A 7,155-nucleotide genomic window follows, 5' to 3' on the forward strand; every position below is an offset into this window, starting at 1 on the left:
GTGGCGACAGGACAGGCCCTGCCTCTGTCCATGCGTCACTAATGCAACAGAGCAAGGCATCCCCTTTCCCCCGTTCCTTGCGGTAACAGAGCGGGGCCCACCCCCAAGTCACCATGTCGGTGGAGCAGGCCCCGCCTCGCACCCCATCTCCACGGTGACACATCAAGACCCCCCACTCCTATCCCATCACCATGGAGACAAGGCAGGCACCCCCCTCCCACCCCATCACCATGGTGGCAGACCAAGCCTTGTCTCCCTTCAGGTTAACGATGGTGACAAAAGAGTACTTGCCTCTCTCGCAGTCTCCATGTTGACAGCAGCTCAGGCTGAGCCTCTAGTTGCATCTCCATGGGTGGGCGGGGATGAGGCAGGGCGGAGTTGGGGCGGGAGTAGGGGAGGGAGCAGATCTGTGGGATAGGGGCCAGATGTTAGGCCGTCGACTCGTCCGCGGGCAGCAGGCTGTTGCAGGAGGGGTCGGCCTGGGTGTCCGTCTTGCCGGGGCTGGACGAGACCCCGGCCTCCCTCTCCATCCCCGGAGGAGCTGCCGACGGTGGTACCAGAGGTACCCGGGTAGCAGGAAGCCGGTCGACCAGAGGGCCAGCAGGCCGAGGTTCACCCAGAAGGGGTTCCCATGAAGGGGTCCCAACATGAGGATGAAGAGAGGCTGTTGTAACAGATTGACTACGGCGCTGATCAGCGACTGGAGTCCGATGAGAGAACCAAAGTGATTGGTGGGATAAACAGAGGCGTAGAGCCCTCCGCAGGCCGAGTGTATGAACCCGCGCACCACCCTGTGGAAGACAAAGGTGAGGTACTGGAAGGGGAGCAGGTTGATCATGCATGTCACCCCGAAAGCCACCAGCAGCAAGCTGGTGAGGATGAAGGCCCTGATGGCGTTGGTCATCTTCTGCACAGAGCGATCCCATGGCCTCCGACCCCGCTCCCCCTCATCGGCACCACTCAGGCAGGGGTTAGCAGCAGTGGACACCTCGACGCAGTCATTTATCTTCCAGTCCATGACGTAGCCGATCATGGGCGAGGTGAAGAGGCACAGCAACTCTAGGATCCCGAAGATGGAGGAGTAGAAATTAACGGTATCGTCGGCTTCCTCCAGAAGTTCGTCAGATTCGCTGCCGTGGGTCATGATGAACTCCAGCATCTTGTTCATCGTTCCCATGTAGAAGATGAGCCGCAACTGGATCATCTCCATCGTGACCAGGCTCCAGAGGAAGATGACCGCGGACTCTCTTCTGGAATGGGATCCTTGCCTCGGGCCCTGGCCTCTGGGCCTGCCTCAGGCTGTCAGTGGAGAGGTGAGTGTGTTCCTGAGACAGGGGCAGCTGGTGACTCAGGCGTTGCCCGACTGTGGTGACGTGGACGTAGAAACGGTCTCCAGTCACCTTGTGGTCCAGAGCCAGGCTGTTCAACTTCACCTTCTGTATGTAGCTGGCCTCCTCGGGGTCGGGGAAGCTGGCCCAGGGCTAGTTGAGGCAGCAGTTGTGGAAGACGAGACAGGCCAGGCTGGCCCAGATGGTGGTGATGATGGTGAAGGGGACGCCCGCGTCGTAGATCACCTTGATTCCGGGGAAGGTGACCGCGGACGAGGCGTAGGAGCCGATCATCAGCGACATCATGGTGGAGCGAAGGTTGCTAAACATGTTAGGCAGTGTGAGCGAGAAGAATGCGATGCAGATCCCTCCAAAACCGTTGAGTGACAAGGCCAGAAAAATCAGTGCAGAGAGAGTGGGAGGATTGTATGCAGCCACAGCAATCATTGCACAGGAAAGAGTACACCTCGGACTTCAACTACTGCACAGAGTCTTGTCATCTTCAGAAGTTTACGGATGATTCTGCCATAGTTGGATGCATCAGCAAGGGAGATGAGGCTGAGTACAGGGCTACTGTAGGAAACTTTGTCACATGGTGTGAGCAGAATTATCTGCAGCTTAATGTGAAAAAGGCTAAGGAGCTGGTGGTAGACCTGAGGAGAGCTAAGGTATCGGTGACCCCTGTTTCCATCCAGGGGGTCAGTGTGGACGTGGTGGAGGATTACAAATACCTGGGGATACGAATTGACAATAAACTGGACTGGTCAAAGAACACTGAGGCTGTCTACAAGAAGGGTCAGAGCTGTCTCTATTTCCAGAGGAGACTGAGGTCCTTTAACATCTGCCGGACGATGCTGAGGATGTTCTACGAGTCTGCAGTGGCCAGTGCTATCATGTTTGCTGTTGTGTGCTGGGGCAGCAGGCTGAGGGTTACAGACACCAGCAGAATCAACAGACTCATCCTTAAGGCCAGTGATGTTGTGGGGATGGAACTGGACTCTCTGACGGTGGTGTCTGAAAAGAGGATGCTGTCTAAGTTGCATGCCATCTTGGGTCAATGTCTCCCATCCACTACATAATGTATTGGTTAGGCACAGGAGTACACTCAGCCAGAGACTCATTCCACCGAGATACAACACAGAGCATCATAGGAAGTCATTCCTGCCTGTGGCCGTCAAACTTTACAACTCCTCCCTTGGCGGGTCAGACACCCTGAGCCAATAGGCTGGTCCTGGACTTATTTCATAATTTACTGGCATAATTTACATATTACTGTTTAACTATTATGGTTCTATTACTATTTATTATTTATGATGCAACTGTAACGAAAACCAATTTCCCCCGGGATCAATAAAGTATGACTATGACTATGAAACAGGAGCTGCCGATGAACCATGGTAAGCGGGGTCTGTACTTGCCCATCAGGATGCCAAGGGGTAGGGTGGTGACACTCAGCAGGAACGAGCCGATGGTGAAGCCCAGGTTCAGCATCTTGGCTTATTCCACGCAGCTGGCCTAGTCACCAGGTGACGAACTGTTCCCCGTCCCCTTCCCTGACTCCTTGGAGCTGTTCCCTCTCTCTGTGCAGAGGTGTGAGTAGAACCCTTCCTTCGTTAGCATGAGGAAGAGGGAGGCCCATCTCAGCAACATGGCGGAGAAGAGGTTTTCGATCACTGCCGTAATCACCATCCATCAGTGCCTTCGGTAGGCCTGAGGGAGAGAGGAGGCCATATCTGTCCAGCTGGACACCCGTGCCTGTGTCTCCGGGTCCGGGGAATTGGGGGGGGGGGGGGTGGGTGGGAGAGAGAGAGAGAGAGAGAGAGAGAGAGAGAGAGAAAAAGGCGAGGAGGAAGTGGGGTTACGCTGCTTCGGCAGCCGGTGGTACGCTTTCCAGAAATACCAATTTTGATGGTATCAGAAAGGGTCTGGCAAGTGTGTATTCAGGCAGGTTATTTTCTGGCAAAGGTGTAGTTGGTAAGTTGGAGGCCTTCAAAAGTGAAACTTTGAGAGTATGGAATTTGTATGTTTCTGTCAGAACAAAAGGCAAGGATAACAGATATAGGGAACATTGGTTTTTCAGACATATTGATGTCCTAGTGAAGAAGAAGAAGAAGGAGCATAGTATAGTAGGGATGGACTGGAAAGAGCAAATGAGGTGCTTATGGAGTATAAGGAGTGTATGAGAACACAACAGGAAATTAGTGGGGCTGAAAGAAGACATGAGAGTGTTCCAGCTGACAAGGTAAAAGAGAATTCTAAGATCTTCAGATATTTTAAGAACAAAAGGAAGGCAAGGTACATAATTGGTCCTCTGAAAGATCGGAATGGCAACCTATGCAGGGAGTCAAAAGAGATAAGGGAAATCTTAAATGTATTTCTTGCATCTGTATTTACTTAGGAGATGGACACATAGTCTATAGACGTGAGCCAAAGCAGCAGTGAGGTCAGATGACAGAGGAGGAGGGGTTTGCTGTTTTGAGGCAAATTAGGCTTGATAAATCTCTACATTTGACAAAGTGTTCCTTCCGACTGGTGGGAGGCTAATGCAGAAAATGCATAGATATTTAAAATGTGCTTATCAGCGGGTGAGGTATTAGGAAGATTGGAGGATAGATAATGTTCCATTGTTTAAGAAAGGCTCTAAGAATAAGCCAGGAAATTATAGCCTGGTGAGTCTGACATCATTAGTGGGAAAGTTATCGGGAGATGATCTAAGGGACCAGATACATAAATATTTGGAAAGTCAGGGACTCTGGATAGACAGCATGACTTTGTGAGTGATAGGTCATGTCTAATCAATCTTACAGTGTATTTGAAGAAGTTACCAGGAAAGTTGATGAAGGCAAGGCAGTGGCTGTTTGCTACATGAACCTTAACAAGGTATTTGACAAAGTCCTGCATGGAAGCTGGTCAAGGAGGTTCAGTCAATTGGCATTCAAGATGGAGTAGTAAATTAGATTAGACATTGGCTATGTGGGAGAAGCCAGAGAGTGGTAGTAGATGGCTGCCTCTCTAACTGGAGCCCCATGACTGCAATGATCGGTACTGGGTCTTTTACTGTTTGTTTTTGATCAAGGTTAATGATTTTGATGACGGAATTGATGACTTTGTGGTCAAATCTGTTGATGATACAAGGATAGGTGGAATTGCAGCTGTGTTGAGGGAGCAGGGAGTGTGCAGAAGGACTTAGAGTAGAATAATGGGCAAAGAAAGAGCAGATGGAATATAGTGCAGGGAAGAATATAGTCATGCACATTGGTAGAAGGAATAAAGGTGTAGACTATTTTCTAAATGGGGAAAAAAATCAGCAGTCAGAGGTACAAAGGATCTTGGGAGTCCTTGTGCATAATTCTCTAATAGTTAATTTGCTGGTAGAATATTATGAGCAGTTTTGGACCCTTATCTAAGAGAAGATGTGTTGACATTGGAGGTTCACAAGAATAATAACTGAAATGAAAGGGTTAACATATGAGGAGCTTTTGATGGCTCTGGGCCTGTGCTTGCTAGAGTTTAGAAGAATGAGAGTGATCTTATTGAAACCTTCTGAATATTGAAGGGCTGAGACAGAGTGAAGGTGGAAAGGATGTTTCCTATAGTGAGCACAGCCTCAGAATAGAGGATATCAATTCAGAACAGAGATGAGGTGGAGGGTGGTGAATCTGTGCAATTCATTGCTACAGAAAACTGTAGAGGCCAACTCATTGAGTATATTTAAAGCGGAGGTTGATAGGTTCTTGATTATTCAGGGTATCAAAGATCATGGGGACAAGAGAGGAGAATGAGGTTGAGAGGGATATTAAGTCAGCCGTGATGGAATGGTGGAGCGGACTCAATGGATCAAATGGCCTAATTTTGCTCTAATATCAAATGTTCTCATCTATATCAATGATCTGGATGATAATATAGCAAAGTGGATCAGCAAATTTGCAGACGACAACAACATTGGGTGTAGTAGACATTGAGAAAGGCTACCAAAGCTTGCAGTAGGATCCAAACTAAAAGGCAAAATGGGCTGAAAAATGGCAGATGGATCTTAATGTGGACACATGTGAGGTGCTACACTTTTGGAGGACAAAGCAGGGTAGGACTTACATCGTGAGTGGTAAGGTACAGAGTAAAACATTGATTTTTGGCACATTGGCCTTCATAAATCAATCTATTGAGTACAGGTGTTGGGATGTTATGTTGAATCTGTATAAATTGTTGAGCCTAATTTGGAACATTGTGTGCAGTTTTGGTCACGTCCTTACAGGAAAGATTCAATAAAATTGGAAAAGTGCCTGGGCTTGAGAACCTGAGCTATAAGGAAAGGTTGAATAGGTTATGACTTTATTCCGTAGAGAATAAGGTGATGTTTGATAGAGGATCTAGATGGGGTAAATGCAAGCAGGCTTTTTTTCCCACTGAGGTTGAGTGAGGCTAGAACTCAAGACCATAGTGAAATGTTAAGTGAACATGAGGAGCAACTGCTTCAGTCAGAGGCTGGTGCAAGTGTGGAACAAGTTGCCGACAGACGTTGCTGTTTCAGGATCAATTTCAACATTTAAGAGAAATTTGGATAGGTACATGGCTGGGAGGGGTACAGTTCAGTACAGACTCGCTAGGCTGAATGCCCTGTTTCTATGCAGTAGTGTTCTATGACTCTATGGCTAATCCTCCATCTGTAGATTAGAATCGTTTCTAAAGTAATCTACCTTTGAGAAACTCTTTAAAGATATACCTGCCTGACTGTATTTTTGGTCACCTGGGCTTAAACCTCCTTTTATATCATGATGTTAAATCTGATTAACAGCTTTTTACTTGGAATATTTTGCCTCAATTGAAGACGCTATATAAATGCACATTGCTGTTATACCTTTTGCCGCAGGGTCCATAAAAACTGGCCCTTTGGCTGAGGCAACGATAGAATGTTTGCTGCTTGTTTCATATGCAGTTGAGAAGATACAGGAAATACTTCAAAAATAATTCTGAACACAAGCAAAAAGAAGATGCTTGACACAAGTAAACAATGCATCTCTTTTTAAGAACCGGGGAAGGCATTTTGTTTCAGTATAATATGAGAAAGATGGGAGTGTGGGCCTGCTAAACTAAGTGCCAGTTAGTTAGAGGTGCAAAGGCTTCTGCAGGAAGAGGGAATGAGTGGGTATTTCAAGAAAGAAAGCTTGTCAATGGGAGAGAGAACAAAGGTTTAGCTTTCATCAACAAGTGCACACTGCCTTCAAATGCACTTGGCAATGATAGCATAGTTAATATAAATAATTCTCAGCTGAATAAATCTACATTCAGAGGCCAGTTTATTAGGTACCTCCTGCTACCAAGTGTTTGTGGTCTTCTGCTGCTATAGCCCAACGACTTTAAGGTTCAACATGTTGAGCTTTCAGAGATGTTCTTCTGCACACTACTGTTGTAATGCGTGATTAATTGAGTTCTGTTGTCTTCCTGTTAACTTGAATATGTATGGCCAATCTTTTCTGACCTCTCATTAACAAGGCATCTTCACCCACAGAACTGCTGCTCACTGGATTTTTTTTTGTACCATTTTCTGTAAACTATAGAGCAGGGGTCCCCAACCTTTTTGGCACTGCAGACCGGTTTAATATTGACAATATTCTTGCGGACCGGCCGACCCAAGGGGGGGATGGGGTAGGGTTGCCAACGGACAAGAGTAGCAGTCAAATACATTGTGTTTACCCAGAAAAAGACTACAATGACCATGAAGCCTTGCGCGGGCACCTGTGCGCATGCGCATTGTGACCTGCTGATTTTTTTCCTGCAAATCCTTTTTGGTGATTCTGTACGGCGGGGGAGGTGTTAATCATGACCGGAA

At 47.4% G+C, this 7,155-nt stretch overlaps 1 pseudogene; it reads right to left on the reverse strand.

Annotated features, from left to right (window-relative positions):
* Nucleotides 1-334: 334 nt before the first annotated feature.
* On the reverse strand, nucleotides 335-3,059 carry LOC140202418 (large neutral amino acids transporter small subunit 3 pseudogene; annotated as a pseudogene).
* Between the last annotated feature and the right edge of the window lie 4,096 nt (nucleotides 3,060-7,155).

This window comes from Mobula birostris, chromosome 9 (assembly GCF_030028105.1).
Source record: "Mobula birostris isolate sMobBir1 chromosome 9, sMobBir1.hap1, whole genome shotgun sequence".
NCBI lineage: Eukaryota > Metazoa > Chordata > Chondrichthyes > Myliobatiformes > Myliobatidae > Mobula > Mobula birostris.